The sequence below is a fragment of the Peromyscus eremicus genome, chromosome 18 (genome assembly GCF_949786415.1).
Source record: "Peromyscus eremicus chromosome 18, PerEre_H2_v1, whole genome shotgun sequence".
Classification (NCBI taxonomy): domain Eukaryota; kingdom Metazoa; phylum Chordata; class Mammalia; order Rodentia; family Cricetidae; genus Peromyscus; species Peromyscus eremicus.
This window is the reverse complement of record NC_081434.1, coordinates 11391143-11411143: the sequence shown is the minus strand read 5'-3', so window position 1 is coordinate 11411143 and position 20001 is coordinate 11391143. Positions and strand designations below refer to the sequence as shown.

General features: G+C 44.3%; 1 long non-coding RNA gene across 1 annotated transcript; it reads left to right on the top strand.

Annotated features, from left to right (window-relative positions):
• The first annotated feature begins 16934 nt into the window (after positions 1–16934).
• Positions 16935–19249, top strand: LOC131894987 (uncharacterized). Its single transcript, XR_009375071.1, has 2 exons — positions 16935–17213; positions 18998–19249. It is a non-coding gene; the product is annotated as an uncharacterized LOC131894987 (long non-coding RNA).
• Positions 19250–20001: the final 752 nt, after the last annotated feature.

The following is a 20001-nucleotide window of genomic DNA, read 5'->3' as shown; positions in this document are numbered from 1 at the left end:
GTGTCTAGATGTTTTGCCTGCACGTGTGTTTGTACACTATGTGTGTGAAATGCTCTTGGAGGCCAGAAGAGGGTGTTCGGGCCCCTGGAACTGGAATTATAGATGACTGTGAGCTGCCATGTGGGTGCCGGGAATCAGGCTTGGGTCCTCTGGAAGAGCAGACAGTGCTCTTAACCACTGAACCACCTCTGCAGTCCCCAGGCTCATGTTCTGAGTGCTTGTTTCCCATCTGGTTGCATTTTGGGAAACTGTGGAAAGCTGAGGAAGGATGGTCTACCTGGTGTGGGGGACAGGCTTTCGAAGGTTGTTCCCAATCCCTTTTTCTGGCCCTACCCATTCTGCTTCCTGGTTTACTGTAGACTTAGCTTTTCTATTGCTGTGATAAACACCGTGGCCAAAAGGGTTTGTTTCAGCTTACAGCTTATGGTCATTCTTGAAGGAAACCAGGGCAGGAACTCAAGGCAGGAACCTGGAAACAGGAATCAAACAGAGACCCTGGAGGAACACTCTTTCCTGGCTTGCTCTCTATGGCTTGCTCAGCCTCCTTTCTTATACCATCCAGGACCACCTGCTCAGGAGTGGGGCACCACCCGTACTGTGTGTGCATGGTGAGTGTGTGGGAGGGGCTGTGTGGTGGGGTGTGGTGGGGCAGTGCGTGAAGACGCGGATGTGGTCAGTGGGAATAAAGAGACAAGCACCAGACCGCACAGTTCTAGATTCTTCCCTGAAAGCAATAGACAATCATTGATAGGTTTCAGATGTCGGATAACACAACTCAATTTGAGATTCAAAGATCTAGTTGGCTCTATAGCAGAGGTAGACTGGAGGGGTGTAAGACTGGGAAGGCAGGGAGGCCATTTTGGAGGTTGTTGTTTATAGGAGAATTGATGAAGGCCTGCAGGAGTTGAACTAAAGAAAGAACTGGTGTGTTCTAGAGATGTTAAAGGCACAAACAATCCCTGGCTTACGATGACTAATGATTTTTTTTTTTTAACTTTACAATGATAGGAAAATAATACCCAGTCAGGAGAATTTTGAAGGCAGCTCTTTCCCAGGCTAGTAAGGCTGTACAGTGATGTCATATGGTGCTGGGGAGCAGCCGAGAGCCCAGCTCCCAGTAGGTTACATGATCCTGAGGGATGGCAGACACAGCTGCAATGCAATGTGTGGCTGAGCTACCTACCACACTTGGTGGGCTAGGGTTTTCAATGCACTTTGGACTTTTGCTATTTTTCAATTTACGGTGGCTTTCTCAGACATGTTTCTCAGAGTATGGTGGGCAGCCTGGGACAGCCTGTCAGCTGTTTGTGAGACAGACACAAAACTTGTAAGCCTTTCAAAACCTCGGTAACAAGTTCAAGTCGTAATTTTATAGTTTGTTAAATATACTAATGGGAGAAACGGGCCTGAGTTCGGACGCCTTTGCTTTCCATTTCGCTTTTCTAGACACGTACTTTTCTTGTGTTAGTCCGGGGTTGGGTGGCGGGAATAGGAAGTATAAGTGCATGTCACTGCAGTTGACTGAAATGCTGTTTCTGACGCTGGGTGATTATGAAGTGACTAAGGGGTGGGGGGAAGGAAGGACTCTAAGATGAGGCTTGGGTTTCAGAAATAGGGTGTGGTAGTTACAGAAAATGACACAAACAACACCCTTGTGCCCTTTGGCATAGGTGACAAATTCTCACTTGCCTATTATTTTAGGTTATATCATTCTGAAAAAAAAATACTCTGAGTGTTTATTAAAAAATAAATTTTGTCTTTTGTTGAGATAACATATCATTCCCCACTTCTCTTTCCTCTCCCAGGCCCTCCCATCTAGTCCTCCTTGCTCTCTTTCAAATTCATGGCCCCCTTTTCTTTAATTATTATTATACATGTACATATATGTGCATATGTATGTGTGCATATGTATTTTTAAATGTATAAAGTCATGCTGCTCAGTCTGTATAATGTTATGTGTATGCGTGTGTTCAGGGCTGCACATTTGGGACTGGTGGGCTCGTCCCTTGGGAAGGCTGTTTCTCCTGCCCTCACTATGGAGCATGTCCTAGTTCTCCAGCACGCCTGTGGTTCTTTGTGTAGGGGAGGCTTCCTGAGCACCCTGCCTTCCGTGGTAGCGTGCCTGTTGGTGTCGTCCTTGTTCAGCTCACGTTTGCACGGCCGTGTTGGTGAGACTTGATCGTGTTGTCTCACGGCAAACTCCTTGTCCCTTGGCTCTTACACACTCCCTGCTCCCCTTCTGCAATGGTCCCTGACCCCAAGGTGCAGCAGTTGGGTGGTAGATGGGTCAGTTGTGACTTGGGCTCCACAACTCTGCATTTTGGGTGACCGGAGTTGTCTGTCATGGTCTCTGTGTTACTTTTTAAAACAATACCCTGTTGGTTATAATTTTATAGGGTAGATTTTAGTAACAGTCCTGTCTGACAGCTGTCTTTCAAGACTCCTTGAATGTGAACAATTGAGTTGAAGGTCTGAGTTGGTGCAAGTGCGTCAGTGTCAATCAAGTCCAGTTCCTGTGCCGACCTCACTCCCGAGCAGTGCCAGGTCATTAACTCTCTCACTATCTGTTCTAGTCCTGGGTTCCCCGGGTGATCATGACTCTGCCTTGATCCACAGGCCATCTCCGGGCAATGTAACCAGGCCAGGCAGTTTTCATCCTCAATACTAGCTTCCCCCTGAAAGGGGAGCCTAGCTCAAAAATCAGCCATCATCAAGTTTTTGTTTTTGGTTTGTTTTGTTTTTCCCTACAATGCTGTGGATGGAATATAGGATCTCATATGCACTAGTAGTCAAGTGCTCTGCCGTTGAGCTATGTCCTCAATACTCTAAGGAAAAGTTGTTTATTGTTGTTGTGTTTGTGTTAGGATGTGCGCGTGCCACAGCACATGGGTGGAGGTCGGAGGACAGTTTCTGAGGGTTGATTCTTTCCTTCCACGAAACGGTCTGGGGATTGAACAAGCTGTCAGGCTTGTCCTTCGAGGAGTTTTATCTACTGACTCGTCTCACTGGCATTTAATAATTTTTTTTGACAAGGACTCTTACCATTCCATTTGTCACTGGGCCCTGCAAACGATGAATGGGATCTAGATGGCCGGACAGCTGGAAGACGTCTCCTAGGGACGATGCTCTCTGAGAGACTGCATCAGGAGTTCACGGACACAGGACCTTGTCCCCACATCTGGATTTCGAGATTTGAGCTTAGAGAGCAACTGTAAATAATTTCACAAAGATGAAGAAGAGTGTTTTCAGTACTAAGAACATGCCAGGGAGAAAATGTTAGGGTTCTTAGTTATGGAGCCAGGCAAGAGTTAGCTGAGATCACTATTGACAACCAATGTGTGCCAGCATTTACATCGTGCTACTGAGCATGGCTGCCCTTCTCTAAGGCACCACAGTCCTGTTCTACAGTTGTGGGTACCAGACACAGAAAGCAGAGCTGGGTACAGTAGCACACACGTGTAATTCCAGCACTTGGGAGCCTGAGATAAGGGAATCTTGAGTTTGAGACTAGCCTATGTTATACAGTAAGTTCCAAGCCAACTTGATGACATTTAGGTGGGGGTGGGCAGAATCTGGAGAGGAGGCTTAGCAGTTAAGAGTGCTCACGGCTCTTGCAAAAGACCTGAGCTCAGTTCCCAGCACCCACAGCGGGTGACTCACAACCACCTGTAACTCCAGCTCCAAATGGGCTCCAAGGTCTTCAAGGACACCAGCACACGTGGTGCACATAAATTCACACAGGCACACACATACACATACATTAACAGATAACTAAATGTTTAAAAAAGAAAAAGAAACACATCACAAATCATATAGACTCATGCCAGCCATACCAGGCCAGTGTGACCACAGGATGGAGTGTGTGTCTGTGTGTGGCGCTGGAGAGGGAAGCCAAGCCCTTGCTTATGGCTCTCTACCACCGAGCTGCATTGCTAGTCTCCAGAGAGAGTTTTCTGTGGTGCGTCTCCTCTCTACTAAGCAGAGCCGTATCTTATTATTCTAGTTATTGCCTGTGGCTTTAGCAAACCGAGGAGCTGGGGCCTTTTAAAGGTCTACATCAGTGTGCTCGTGGAAGCTGGTAGTGAATTACGCCACGGAGCAGACACATTCTTTACTTCAGAACATCAACTATGCCTCTTTCAAAAAAAGGGGGAAATGACTAAACATATCCTACTTTAACATCTCATAAATGGCATTCAGTTTCGACTCAGGGGATTTTTAGCTTCATATACCAAGCTTATATGCTAGAGGCAATGTGTTCCTCCTTGGAAATTTATACTATAGTTTATTCCTTTCAGGGAACTGGGGATTTAGCTCATAGTTGCTGGATAGGCCACATGATCCTCTAAGCCATTTTTAAATTAAAGAGCGTTCCCTTGACTTTATTTTCTGATCTTCACAGGCACCAGAACACATGGGTTGAAAAAAAGGTTCTCAACCTGTGGGTCGCGACCCCTTTGGGCTCAAATGACCTTTTCACAAGGGTTACATATCAGACATCTTACATGTCAGATATTTACATCACGATTCGTAACAGTAGCAAAACTACAGTTATGAAGTAGCAATGAACATAATTTTACAGTTGGGGGTCAGCACGACGTGAGGGACTGTATTAAAGGGTTGAGAGCTACTGTTGGCATGCTGTGACCGATTTTCTGTGTATCTGAATATGTAACAGGGGTAATAAAAATAAGCACTTCTTATGGCAGCCACGCGACGAGGAGATGCCTGCCTCTTCCTGGAACAGTGTCAACCTCAGAGGATATATATATGTAAGTATATGTACATATGTATATATAAAATATATACATATTGAAAACTGCTATAGAACTGTGCATTTGAAGGATCTTGGAGGTGGCGACTTTCTTCAGTCTCAGCTTCCTTCCCATGAAATGAAATTAATGACTTCTGTCACAGAGGGTGCTACAGGGATTCAACATGATTTTATATATATATTAGAAATACTTAGCACAGACTAACATAGTAAGTTCTTATTAAATCTTAGCTACTATTAGTCTATGTAAACTCTCTCTAATGTAGGTCTAGGTAATTTCACAGTGATTTGGGGGCCCAATATAAATCCCTCTTTTTTTTGTTTTTTTTTTTTCAAGACAGGGTTTCTCTGTGTAATTTTGGTGCCTGTCCTGTATCTCGCTCTGTAGACCAGGCTGGCCTCGAACTCATAGAGATCCACCTGGCTCTGCCTCCAGAGTTCTGGGATTAAAGGTGTCTCCAAAACCAACCAACCAAAACCTCAAATTTAAATGGAAAAAAAAAAAAAGCCTCAAAATCCCAAACAATAATATTTTCCCTCTTGTTCTTTGCAGGTCATACTTTGGTAGGAGAATGAGATGTGCTGGTTTTTACCATACAGTGATACTTTTCTAAATTATGCATTTTAAAACTAAGCCTTGGAAAGGCACATTGGTCTCTTTCCAAAGGTCCTTTTATACAGGGCTATTAAAAAAGGCACAAAAGAAATAAGGTTTATCCATTATTCAGGGCCTTGTAGCAGTGATTACATCAACTCAGTCAGACCATCCGTTGGCTCCCAGAGCCCATACTTCAGCTGGATTTCAGGGAGCAGACTAGCCGTGAGAAGCCAAGGAACCTGTCTCCCCGTGGGTGCTCTGTTCTCGCCACCTCAGCAGGCTCCTTGGGCCAGCCTCTGCTCTGTTTCCATTGACTCCTTTTGCTCTGTCTACAGTAGGTAGGCTCAGCTATTTTCTCCCTTAAGACCAAGAAGTAAAAATCAACGCTTCTCCCCCCTACCCCAAACCTGCTGCTCCTTTAGAACATTGCCATCTTCTTCCCGCCCCCACGATGATTAAACTTCTACCGTGGAAGTGATACTTCTCTCCCCCCAAACTCTTCCCACTCTTCATTTGGGAGGCCAGCTCCCACCTTTTAAAGGGTCCTATGAGGAGGAGAGGGATAAGAAACTTTTAGATAGAAAGATAGCGAAGAGGAGACAGAAACATAGGATAGATAGATTTGGGAAGACTTGGATCAAAATTCACCCTTCTGTCTCTTCAAAAGGGCTTTTTATAACAACGCCAAGGGGTGGGGCAAAAGACCTCCCCCTTGCTAGATCAAAGCACACCAAACAGCCAAGTGTAGACCCTTCCAAACACCTGGTAACCACGCCCGTGGTCAAATCATCCCCTTATGCAGTCCTGCTGGGTAAAGCAAGCTCAGATTCTCAGACCCTGAGTAAGTTCTCACTAGGAAACCTCTGTGGGTCTCTACACATTTCCCTCTGCCATGATTTTCCAGAACCTAGCTTCAAAATTCTGAATCTCCTTAGCAGGCTCTGGGATTTTTTTCTTAGTCTTCATCCTTGGTCCGAAAATACGATATTACTGAAACCTTGGCAATGGTCAACCTATGGGTCACCACTCCTGGGGGCGGGTATCAAAGGACCCTTTGACAGAGATCACCTAAGACCATCAGAAAACATAGATATTTACATTATGATTTCTAACAGTAGCAAAATTACAGTTAGAAAGTAGCAACAAAAATAATTTTATGGTTGGGGGGGTCATGCCAATGTGAGGAACTGTATTAAAGGATCATAGTGTTAGCAAGATTGAGAACCACTGTTGTAAGATTTTGGAACATTATTTGTACTTTTTTTTTTTGCTATTTGTGTCTTAACTTGCTTATAGAAAGTGGTCATACATACGTGTACGAACACACAGACACACACAGATACACACACGAACACACAAACATGTGCATACTCATGTGAGCTCTCACACAAACTAGAAACCAAAGGCACAGAAGAGCTAATTTAAGAGTCTAGTACAGAAGTTCCTGTCACTCTTCTAGAACTGAGGAAGGACATCTCCCTTGCTAGTGAAGAGTTGGCCGTTTTTTGGTGCAGTGATGAATTGGGATGGCAATGCTATTTAAGGAGTGTATTTGTTAAGTTTCTTGCTGTCCTGATAAATACCCGACCCAAGCAGTTTATGGAAGGAACTGTTTGTTTATTTTGGCTCCTAGTCCAAGATAAAGAAAGGGGGTGTGGAGGCAGGAATCCACCGGTTGGTTACATTGTATCCTTAGTCAGGATGCGGAGAAGGGAATGCCGGTGTTCAATCTGCTTTTTCCTTATTGCTCCGTCTGGGACCCCAGCCCATGGGATGGCACAGCCACATTTGATCGGTCTTCCCTCATTGTTAAACCTATCTGGATCCACCCTCGCAGGTGACTAGGCATGCCCAGATCTTGCCAGGTTGATAATGAAGATTAACCATCACTTGGGGGGATGGAGCAGTTTGAACTAACTTTTTTTTTTTTTTTTTAACCTTTAGTAAGACAAGAAAATGAAAGACTAGAAACAGCACACAGAGCAAAAGACCAAAGGTTTCTTGAAGGCAGAGATCTCTGTATTCCTTATTTATTCTAGGACCCCAATGGCATCTTAGAGAATGTCTCTACACGGAAAATGCATGAGCACATAATAAATATTTTTAACTGAGTATGTGTTTATACTGGCCCAAGGAGAAAAAACATTCCCTGTGCCAAACACCATGCGACTTTCCCAAACTGTGCTATATGCAATTGCTATTGACATGTTTCTGATGCATGCTGTCTTCAGCTGTTGCGAATACTTGCTGACTACCAGCTGCTAGTCCCTGTAAACTTGTAACTTTTAAATTATCTCCCTTATAATATGTATTTTGTGCAAAAATGGTAGAGGGGGAAAAGAAGACAAAGGTCTTTTTGTTTTTGGAACATTCCTTTGTATTTTTTTGACCTCTTGTTGAAATCCTGCCTAAGAAGTAGGTCGATGATAAAGGCTAAGAATAATTTTGTTGCAGAGTTAAGGTAAATGAGAAACTGGGCTGAGGGAAGCTTTATTTCAGTTTCAGATACCTGACAAAATTGGGAAATTGGATAAAAGGAGTTCAGGAGATTATACTGGCTGAAAATATACAGGTATTTTGTATTTGTTCCAAAGTAAAAGCGTCTATTTCCCCCACACAGAGACGGATATGTAATGGTCTCGCGTCTAATGGAACCGCTCATTTCCAGGGCTATTGTAGTTTTGAAATGGGTTGGTTTTTGGATCCTAGGTCCAATTTCATATTATTAAACTCTGAAATTACAGCAGCCTCTCCACAGTAATACTCCAGTCTGAGAAGGGCTTCCTGGGGCACCCTGAGACGGCTGTCTCCAGGGTCTAAATAGGGCTTGTTTGCAACCTGATTCTTCTATACCTAACACTTGGTGCGATGGCTCTGGCCTTTCCCATGGGCTGTTTTTCTTCCTGTACTCACTGGAAGAGCTCAGCTGGGCCGTGAAGCTACAGCCACTCAAAGTTCTTACAGCAGATTGATAGAGCAGAGGTTAAGAGTTCAGGGTTTGGAGATAGACTTGGCTTTGATTTCTAATTTTTACCATCAGGTGTGGACCACCAGTCCACTTATTCAATCTCCTAAGCCTCATTACCTCATTGCACTAAAGGTCCTATGAATGTTAAGAGCTTACCCTGGTCCCAGCACCCAGAGCACCCGTTGAAATATAACCTATTAGTATTGTTAACAGAAATGATTCCGGTTTTACTTTAAGGAAACAACTTGTAAATTACTTATTCATCTTGTCATTGTAAAAAATGGTAATAAAAACACCCCTGATATTGTGGATGGGGCTGCTTTTTTTTTTTTTTTTTTTAAGATGGTTCTGGAGAATTTGGTGGTTGTATATCTCGTGATTAAAGCCAGTTCTGACTTGCCACAGAGATAAATAAGTTAGTGCCTCCAAATAGACATGTGGATGTTGCTGTGGGACCTCAGATATGGTCTATTCAATTCACTGTGGGCAGGAAGAAGGACTATTTTTAAGGAAAGGGGAAAAGAAGCCCAGAAACTGGCCACAGATAGAACTGGCCTTTATCTTCATCTACCATGGTCATCGTAGCTCCCAGTAGCTCCTTATTTTCCTGATGTTCCTTTATCATCTGCTCCTTTCGGTCTCTGCCTTCTCTTCTCTAGAAATGGCATGCATTATGAAAGAGCAGATGCCTGACGCCATCTCCAGAAAGCCAGCGGTGGGGTAATGCATATTTAATCCCGAACACCTGGCCTCCTTTTATTTGGCTGCCGGGAGGAGATTTCTTGATTATGCAAAAAACAGTCGCCTTACACTGGTACTAAAAACCGACTAAAAAGGTTAATAAATTTCAGGTTTGCTAGGTAATCCAGGGGGATAGAGCTCTGCAAACACAGAATTTTCCTTTCAGGCTGAGTCTGTCTGACATTATGAAATGCTAGTGTTCTCTTCCTATAAGGTATTTACCCAACCCTTAAGCTCCTAGTAGCGAGCGTGGCGAGGGAGGCAGCAACATTAACAGTGGACTCACTTTGCAGGTTACCCCATTGAGGTTGCCTGACAATCCCGTGATCGGAGCCTCCTTATCCTAGCATTTCACAGATTAAGAATGGCTCCCAACATGCTTGTTTAGTGAGGGATTCATGCCGGTCGGTGCAGGTTCCTTCAGCCCAGGTGACCCTTGCAAGATGTAGCTGGTCTCGTGTCTCTAGCTGGTCTCTTGTGTCCCTGCAGTGGCAACAAGCCACAATAGTTTGATAACAAATGCCTCTTGGGTCACCATGCCATGTGAGACAATCCATTGGAATATCCAATTGTAGAATCTACCCTTTAGGAGAGACCGCCAGACGGCTGATCTCCCTACCTCAGTATGACAACGACTCTCTTTCCCTGGTTCTGGTTCAGTAGAGGCCGACGTGAGTCCCTTTACATGCTGGGGGTGGTGTGGTGAGTATGAAACACGGTTTCTTAGACTGGTACCACTCAGTAAACACAGTAGTGGTCACGGTGGTGGTTTTGAGCTTCTGAGAAGTTAAAAACATCTTTTTTTTTTTTTTTTTTTTAAGATTTATTTATTTTCATGTACAGAAGAGGGTGTCAGATCTCATTACAGATGGTTGTGAGCCACCATGTGGGTACTGGAAATTGAACTCAGGACCTCTGGAAACAAAATGAAGGAACGTACATAGAAGATACATGATGTGGTGCTAGCCATTACTATTCCAGAGAAAAATAGAATACTTGAAATAAAAAGATGGAACTGGGCAACTGGACATTAGGACTTGTCAGTGTTTTTTTTGACACACACACACACACACACACACACACACACACGCACACACACACACACACACACGCACACACGCGTGCGCACGCGCGCCAAATAGGAATAAAATCAAGAACCTTATAATTTGGGTTGGGTGAGATAGGTCAGCTTGTAAAGATGCTTGCTGTCAAGCCTGAAGACCTGAGTTCGATCCCCAGAACCCACATAGTAGAAGGAGAGAACTGATTCCTGTGCGTTGTCCTCTGACCTCTATGTGTACACTGTGGCATGAAAGAGTCTGAACATCAGTCTCGGGGGTGGTTCTGAAGTCTAGACTAGTATAGCCTTACCTAGAGAAACAGCATGCCATGCCATCTCTGTGTGATGAACCTAACTAAGGCTTCTTAGATGAGTTCTTGTCCAGAAATGTCAGGCAGCAAGAAGGCAGGCAGGTGGACCCAAGAACAAGTCTTTGGTATAGGAGGGACTTGTGGTTCTCAAAATCTCTGCTCAAGAATTGGCATGTGAGTCCCGTGGAGGCAGTGAGTGACCAGTGAGGCTTGCATTGATAGTGACCCCATTGCCCAGCCTCAGGGCTCAAGGACCTCTGCCTCTGTCCTCTCTCTCCAGGAGGAGGTAAGCCAAGAAAGAAGGCAAGACAGTATGCCCAACTGTGCAATACAGTCTGGGGAAGCCCTGGTCCCTAAGGACTCCACAGCCTCGGCTATGGTAAAGATGCTGGTGTCTGCCCTGGTCTCTAAGGATTCCACAGCATCGGCTATGGTGAAGATGTCTGCCCTGGTCTCTAAGGACTCCACAGCCTCGGCTATGGTAAAGATGCTGGTGTCTGCTGGACGTCATGGACAGCAAAGGACAGATGCCACATAAGAAGAGAGAGAGAGAAGAAAAACCCAAAACAGGTGCCATGTGTGGTGATCATATTTCTGCCTGTTTGTAAAAAGTGATTGGTGGGGACAAGAAGTAGGGAAACGTGGGCCACACATAGACAAGTCCTAAGGAGTTAACTCTTGGGATTTTTTCCTCAAGTCTTCCCTGTCATTTTGTTCCCATCCTCTCAGCTCTATGCATGTTGAAATTCAGGATGAATCTGTAGATTAGTTCATCTTGAGTGTTATCTGTTAAAAAAAAACCAAACCAACCTTTCTTTTTAAAGAGAGTTCATTTAACATTTGTTCAACTTTGACATTTTCTTTCCCAAGTTCGCTGTAAAAATTCAAGTCACCTGACTCACACAGATGCATCAATATTTTAAAAGCTACCGATCTTATACATGCAAAACAGGCTTACACTCTTCAATAATCTTTAATGTAGCGGCTCATTCATTATATATGAGCCCACAAAGGAGGCACTTGGATTGTTCAGAATCATAAGTGTTTCACAATGGCGGCTTTGGGATAGTTAAATACCACACGTTGGCTTTGTAAAACCATCACTAAATGCCTTTAGTAGAGTAACCCTGAAAGCAATCAAGGCTGTTCTGTTTTTAATTATCTGGACCAAGGCAAAGAAGAGAGGCTTCTCTAATGTGACATTCTTTTTTTTTTTTCTGTTTTTTTTGAGATAGGGTTTCTCTGTGTAGCTTTAGAGCCTGTCCTAGAACTCACTCTGTAGACCAGGCTGGCCTCGAACTCACAGAAATCCACCTGGCTCTGCCTCCCGAGTGCTGGGATTAAAAGCGTGTGCCACCACCACCCAGCCTGATGTGATATTCTTATGGTCACAGACATATCATGGTACTCTCCTTGTAGTTTGACCCTGATGTTGGAATGCTCATCAGTTCTTGGAGAAACTAACTCATCCTTTGTGGTTGAACTCAAATGTCACTGCCTCTGTGAACCAGTCCCTAACACCTCAAGCAAGATTGGAAATTGATCAGTACGTTATCTCACAGTATCTTAGCTATTCATGTGTTTGTGGAATAGTATTTTAGCTAGGCAAAGATGTGTTACATTTCTTTATGCTACAGAGTATTACTTTATCTGTGTATTACTTTACTTGTGTGTTGCTTTTGTTTATGCTATATTTGTTTAATTATGTAAAAATATATTACGTTTGTTTGTTTATGCTGCAGAATTATTACTTTAACTGTGTTAGGGTGTGTTACTTTTGTTTATGCTGTATTTGTTGATGTAAGGATGTGTGGTTAATTATGTAAAGATGTGTTGCATTTGTTTCACCTTGCCTGCCTAGGGCATCTGATTGGTAATAATAAAGAGCTGAACAGCTAATAGCTAGGCAGAGGAAGAATAGGTGGGGCTGGCAGTCAGAGAATAAATAGGAGGAGACATTGGGCTCAAGAAGAATGAGAGAAGAAGGAGAAGAAGAAGAAGAAGAAGAAGAAGAAGAAGAAGAAGAAGAAGAAGAAGAAGAAGAAGGAGAAGGAGAGAACGTGGGACATGCCCAGGGCAAGAAGCCAGGCAGCCCCAGCCAGTCATAGAGACAGCAAGAAAGAAAAAGGAAAAAACAACAACAACAACAACAACAAAAAAACCAAACCAAAAAGTAAAAAGCCCCAAGGCAAAAGGTAAATAAACAGTTTAAGTTAAAAGAGCTAGACTGAGCATTCAAAACTAAGAAGTTTCTGTGTCCTGATTTGAGAGCTGGTTGGTGGCCCAAAAGAGAAGCCTGGTGCCCCCACTAACTCCTTGCAGGTAGAGATGATTGTCTGAGACAGCACTTAGAGGTCATGGAATTAGGAAGTATACCTGTCTTCAGTTGGTACCATGCTCGAAAGGGGGATATATTCGTACACTTGTACAAATCAACAGAAAAGATAGTCAAAGAAACGTTGTCATCCGGCTGTAGAACTGAAACTCTCTCCTTCTCGCTCACCTTGCTTTGAAGTCCAGGCTGGGCTTGAACTCATGATCTTCTTGCTGCCACCTCTTTGAGTACTGGGATCACAGGTGCATGCCACCCCTTGAGTTTGCCGCCAGCCTGGGCTACAAAAATGAGACGAGTAAACAAATATAAACAAAGAAAAAGGAAGAAAAGAAGAAAGGTCAGCATCTTGCCGAGAACCAGTAAGCGTTTTTTCTTTCTTTAGTGGGTGTTGATTTATGCTATATTCAGAGTGGAAAGTCAGAGGGAAGGAGAGGGCAGGGTTTGATTTGTGCTCGGAAGTTTCCATTTCATAGATTTCACTTCAGGGGCGACCTCCCGATGTTAGATCCTGTCTGTTCCTTTTGTAAAATGGGGGAAACAAGGCTCTGGTGAAGTTCAGAGCTGGGAGCAGAGTCACCTAGTAAATGAACCCGAATTCCAGCCCGGGCTTCAAAATACTTCTCTGCTCTTCTGTATGCGTTAGCGTTAGCGTTCCAGTTTGCTTTTCTGTCGCTTGTGACAAACACCCGGAGCAACCTGGGGAGGAAAGGGTTTATGTGGCTTACACCTGCGTTTCATCATCCATGATATCCGGGCAGGAACTCCAGGGCAGAATCCTGGAGCAGGAACTGAGGCAGAGACCACGGGGGAGTGCTGCTTTGTGGCTTGCTCCTCATGGCCTGCTCAGCTGGCTTTCTTACACGATCTAGTGTTATGATTTATTATGCTGGGAGCCGCCGAGGGCATCCTGGTGTGCAGGCAACCCTGCTGGCACACGAGTAGGTCACAAGCAGCATTCGTGTCTCACAGGATGTCGCTCAACACACCTCATCACGATTACTCTTGGACTGTGCATCGACTACCTAGAGTCAGAGGTAATTGCTCATCTCCTTCTTAATATTTAGTTGATGCAACCGTAAAGCAGAGAAGTCCACTGAGTTACTTCTTCCCTGTTACCTGAAGACACGTTTTTTCACTTTGTCTGGACTCAGTTTCTTTATCTCTATAATCATAATCAGCTTTGCCTGACTTCAGAATTCTGGCTGCATCCGCTTGACTTTGTTTTTCGAGAGAGGGTTTCTGTGTAGCCCTGGCTATCCTGGAACTTGCTCTGTAGACCAGGCTAGCCTCAAACTTGGAGATCGCCTCCCTCTGTCTTCCAAGTGCTGGCATTAAAGGTATGTGCCACCACCACAGGGCCTACTAACTGTTCTCGGAGAAGGATTTCAGGAAAGGTCTCATCCACCCGGCCTAGGGGTCAGAGTCACCTGGAAGGGTGGGAAGATCAACTAGATCCCGAGAGCAAAACCCCACAAAGCCTTGCAACTGTGATACAGACTTATGATAAAGACAGCTACATCATCATTTTAATCAGGTACACATAGCTGACATTTAAACTGATTTCAGATCCCCCACCCCCAATTTTATTGGTTTCACTTTCTTATATAACCTTTGAATCTCATTAAGTTTTCAAGAAGATTCTGTGCCTTTTTATTTTTTTACTTTTTAGACTGTAATTATCTACATTTGGTCCAGAATTTCCCTGAAGGTATTCTTAGAACTTCAGTTATTCGGCAGTGTCCGGTAATGTGAAGACCAGAATAAATATAGAACATGGAATTCTTTCACACTAAATAAGACACAGTCGTGAGCTGAGTGAATGTGTCTGAAAACACACGTGCGCATCTTGAATTATTATCCGCTCTGAAAGGCACAGTAACTTTCCCGGGTCACTAGGGTTTTCATTAGCATGCTGGGCTATAAATAGCTCCCTAGGGATGAAAGGAAGTGATGTAGCTTCCTTCTTTCCTGGGGACTTGGGATATCAGAGAGTAGCACTCACTCACAAGTGTTGGGCTCATTGTACGCCAGTATTGTTTATAAGGTCAAATTTTTAGATTAGCCTTTTGAGATGAAAAATGAAACAGCGGACAAGGGCACCGTGAACATTCTGATTTGCAGGGGAAATAATTTTGCATGGAATTTACCTAGTGCACGACATAAAAATTCTTAACGCAGCCTGTCTAGTACGGTGCAAAAAAAATGTATTTCCCTGGAGTTGCTTAAATGTCATCATGCTTGGTATAAAATATGAAGTACCTCATTCTGTAAACAATCTTGCCAAAGCCTCTGTGCCTTGGTCTTCTATGTAAGTCGTTATGGCGTCTATTTAGAAAAGGGTAATTGAGTCATTTCCTGCTGAATTCGAACAACAGGCAGCCACAAGAGGAGATGCAGAAAAACCTTTATTTTGTTTTGTTATCTTTTAGAGCAAGCAATTTGTCTACGGAATTTAAAAAAACAACTTGTACTCTTCCCATAGTATTTTGTCTGATCTATTCGAGACCCAGAGAACGGGCCGGACGGGGAAGGGATTGGCTGGGCTAGCCTGGTAAGCAGAGGATCGCCCTTTGAGATCAGAATAGGGCCTGTTTGTCTTCGAATCGTCCCAGTGTCTTCCACATAGTAGGCCTTCTCTGAAAATTTGTCAAATGTCTTAAAATTTGTTTTGCTGTGGAAATAATTTCCAGGCCCCCCCAGGACCCAGAGAGTACTTGGAAAACATATTCCTCTATGCTTATCGTTGGAGCTGGTTTACTTTTCCATGAGGACCCATGTATGCTATTGAATCACGGGGGATGTTTGTGGTTAAAACAAAAACAAAAACAAAAAAAAACCCAAAAAACTTGGTAACATTTGTTAAATATGAGTCAAATTAATGAGGTTCATTTATCAACTCATTTCACTTAGTAATCCAGAGTTCTGAAAATTATTTGGAGGGTTATTATATATTCCGTGGACTGGCTTTGTTCTTGAGACAGTTTTGTCATTGAGTGAGCAAGAAAAGCGTGCTCATTCTCTGTTCTCCTCCCAGAGTCTAACCATATAGCCCAGGCTGGCCTCAAGCTCTTGATCTCATGTAGCCCAGGCTGGCCTCAAGCTCTTGATCTCATGTAGCCTAGGCTGGCCTCAAGCTCTTGATCCCATGTAGCCCAGGCTGGCCTCAAGCTCTCTTGATCCCATGTAGCCTAGGCTGGCCTCAAGCTCTTGATCCCATGTAGCCTAGCCTGGCCTCAAGCTCTTGATCTCATGTAGCCTAGGCTGGCCTCAAGCTCTGTTGATCCCATGTAGCCTAAGCTGGCCTCAAGCTCTTGATCCCATGTAGCCCAGGCTGGCCTCAAGCTCTTGATCCCATGTAGCCCAGGCTGGCCTCAAGCTCTTGATCCCATGTAGCCCAGGCTGGCCTCAAGCTTTTGATCCCATGTAGCCTAGGCTGGCCTCAAGCTCTCTTGGATCCCATGTAGCCTAGGCTGGCCTTAGGCTCTTGATCCTCTGCTTCAGTCTTTTAAGTGCTGGATGACAGGTGTGAGCCACAGTCTTGAAATATACATCCACAGTTTAATGTACTCCATAACTCTTTGATATAATTGTGTTTTCTGCCTTTTAAGAATAATAAACTATGCTGGAGAGGGTGGTACACACCTTTATGCCTAGTACTGGGAAGGCAGAGGCAGGGGATCTCTGAGTTCCAGGCCAGCCTGGTCTACAGAGTGAGTTCCAGGACAGTCAGGGCTACACAGAGAAACCCTGTCTCAAGACAAACAAACAAGCTGGGCCAATGAGATGTCTCCATAGGTAAAGGCGCCTGCTGCCAGGTGAGGACCCGCGTTAGAAGCCCAGCCAATGAGTTGTCTCAATAGGTAAAGGTGCCTGCTGTCAGCTGAGGACCTGCGTTAGAAGCCTGGCCAATGAGATGTCTAAATAGGTAAAGGTGCCAGCTGAGGACCCGCGTTAGAAGCCCGGCACCCACATGGTAGAAGGAGAGAACCAACTCCCACAAGTTGTCCCCTGACACATGTGCCGTGGTACGTGTGTGCCCACACCCCCACATACACACTAAGTAAATGGTAATTGATTGAAAATGAAGATCAAGACATTGATGTTCGGAGATGCTGCCAACCTTGCTGCAGTTCACACGGTAAGTGGCAAATTAGTGTTCTTCCCTCGAACTGACTTTGACACCCAACCGGCGCCTACACACAGTGAGTCTTGGTGGTGTCAAAATGTCCTTCCCTTTCGGGATCTCTCTTGTCTGTAATTATTACCTGTAGAAGCTTTCCTGAGTCTTAAGGCTAGATTGGGGTGTTGGCTTACGTAGAACAATCAAATGATCCCACCTCCGTTTCCAGTACTGGCAACATTCCGTGGGAAGTCAGACTGGGTAACATGGAATTACTTTAACTGGGGAAAAACTGAAGCTGGAGCGGTTAGTTATCCTTTCTCTCTCCCCGCCCCGCCCCTCCTCTCCCCGCCCTGCCCCCTCCCTGCCCCACCCCTTTCCCTGCCCTGCCCCCCTCTCCCTCCTTCTCCTTAAAGTTGGATTTGTTTATACTTCAACCAAATGGAGGGAAGAGAAAGACTCTACCTTCTCTGTACTAGTGTACCAATTTCATAGAAAAGATGGTGTAAAAGCATCCTGATTTAACTGTGGGATAAGCCCTCAGTACCGTGTAATGAGCAACACAAAACCAGAAGACAACCAAAGAGAGGGTGGTATTTAGTACACGTTGTTTGCCACCAGAAGGGGTCAGAAAGCCATACCCCAGGCTTTTCCATTGGACTAGGACCTGGGATCTAGGTGAGGTGGATGGAGCTTCCGGAACCATCATGCATGGGCTACGAAGACAGGACCCCCCCCAGGGATGATGGAGAAAAATAGAAAGGAGGTTGGTGGCTTTGTGACTGACTGCGCCATACAAGTCCCAGTCACGAGCCTGCACACTTCTGTAATGTCAAGGTACAAATCTCCATACGGTTCACCTGCTGTCACGTGGGGTTCCTGTCACACGCTGCCCAATCTAATCAATAACTTAGGAGGCTGTCTTAATGAGGGTTACTATTGCTGTGCTGAAACATTATGACCAAAGCAAGTTGGGTAGGAAAGGGTTTATTTGGGTTATGCTTCCACATCACTGTTCATCACTGAAGGAGGTCAGGACAGGAAATCAAGCAGGGCTGGTACCTGGAGGCAGGAGCTGATGCAGAGGCCTTGGAGGTATACTGCTTACTGGCTTGCTCCTCATGGCTTGCTCAGCCTGCTTTCTTATAGATCTCAGGACCACCTGCTCAGGGGTGGCCCCACCCACAATGGGCTGAGCCCTCCCGTGTCAATCACTAATTAAGAAAATTAATTAGTGACTGACACAGCTTGCCTCCTCTCCAGGGACTCTAGCGTGATCAAGTTGGTATAAAACCAACCAGCAGAGAGGCCCAAAGAGCTGTGTCTTATCCACGGCAGGATGATAGCTCTTAGGGTGGGATTTGGACTCTTGCCTTCTCTTCATGTAACTAAGCCATTTGGATTCTGAGCTGAAAGAAATAAACGACAATGTTATTTTGCCTTTCAAGCTATGGTGCATGATTATAGAACTATCTAGAATTTTCCCCTCCAGGCAGTCACAGAGGAGCAGCAGGTGGAAGAGCCTGAGATGCGTGCTCTGTGCTCTGTGGATATAGGAGGCGAGAGGTTGTCTGGGGAGGAAGATGGCAATGGAAAGAGACACATTAACATTAGCTCGTTCCCAGGCAGTCTTCTTTCCTCTACTCACAGGATAATTACGCAGTTAAAATTAAGATAATTTACCTATCTGGCATTTTATGCAAATGCTGCTGTACTCCTCAGTAATCAAAACAGAAGAAAAAGAAATCTAGTCTGTTGGGAGCTAAAGTCCTGAGTTTCTTCAGCATATGATGTGACTAGTGTAGGGGTGAACAAAAGAGGGGTAGTTTCCGACTGGAGTTCATAGCTAAAAACACAGAAGGGTGATATTTTTCACGGGACCATCTGGGAAGACTTATCTTCTTAAAAACATTAGTTTTGTTGTTGTTATTTATGTGTGTGTACATGTGTGCCATGGCATGTAAGTGGAGGTCAGAGGACAATTTAAAAGGAGTCAGTTTGCTCTTTCTACCATGTGGGTCCTGGGGATGGATTGAAATGGGGTTGTTAGACTTGGCATCAACTGAGCCATCTTGCGGGCCTCTCCTCAGGAGGACTTTTAAAGAGATACCTCGGCCTAAGGAAATGAAGCCACTCAGAAGAAGAAAACTGCTTTGAGAAGTCTTCTGGAGCATGCGCAGGGCTAAGAGGGTACGGGACTGTCGGGAGACAGACGAAGGAAAACCTGACTCCAGTATGATTTACCTAATTAGGGGCATCACTGATGTTCACCAGTGGGAGACTGCACTCTCTTCGTTGGGACTACTGTTGAATTGGTATTAAAAGTTCTAACCATAATCATAGATAGTGGTTGACTGCCAGCCATTTTTTATTCATTGGTGACTCAAAGCGGGTGTCTGTGAACTCTAGCAGGTCAATCACATCTACTTTCTGGGAAGAGGCTGATTTTGATTAATTGAAGTAACATGAAATTAGCTATCAAAAAAAAAAAAACAACGAACATTTCAGTTGCATTGAGCACATTCATAATGTGCAGTGATCACTAATTAGATAATTGGTTCAGCATGTCCCTTACTCCAAAAGGAAACTGAATACTTACCAAATTGTTTCCCAGTCCCCCTTCCCTTGGCCTCTTGTAAGGACAAATCTGTTCTGTTTTTATGCAATTAGTTATGAAGGATATTGAAATGGAATTATGTAAATGGGATTGTGCATTGTCATAACCCGCTGTGCCGGGCTTCTTTGACTTAGCGTGATGCTTTTGAGGTCCTTCATGCCGTATCAAACATTAGAACTCCCTTCTCTTCCATATTGTTCAGCACATTTGGACAATTTCAATCCTTTTAGCTATGTGCTTTTTAACATGTGTGCATGTACATTTTTTTAAACTCTTCTGAGAGTACATCCAGAATTACTAAGTCATAAGGTAATACATGTAGAGTTTTGAGAAACATTAAACTATTTTCTATTATAAACGTCGAACTTGACACTTTTATCCACAATGTGTGTGTGTGGGGGGGAGGGCTGCAATTTCTCCACATCTTGCCAGGGCTTTTTATTTCCTATCTTTAATGGCAGCATCCTAGTGTGTGTG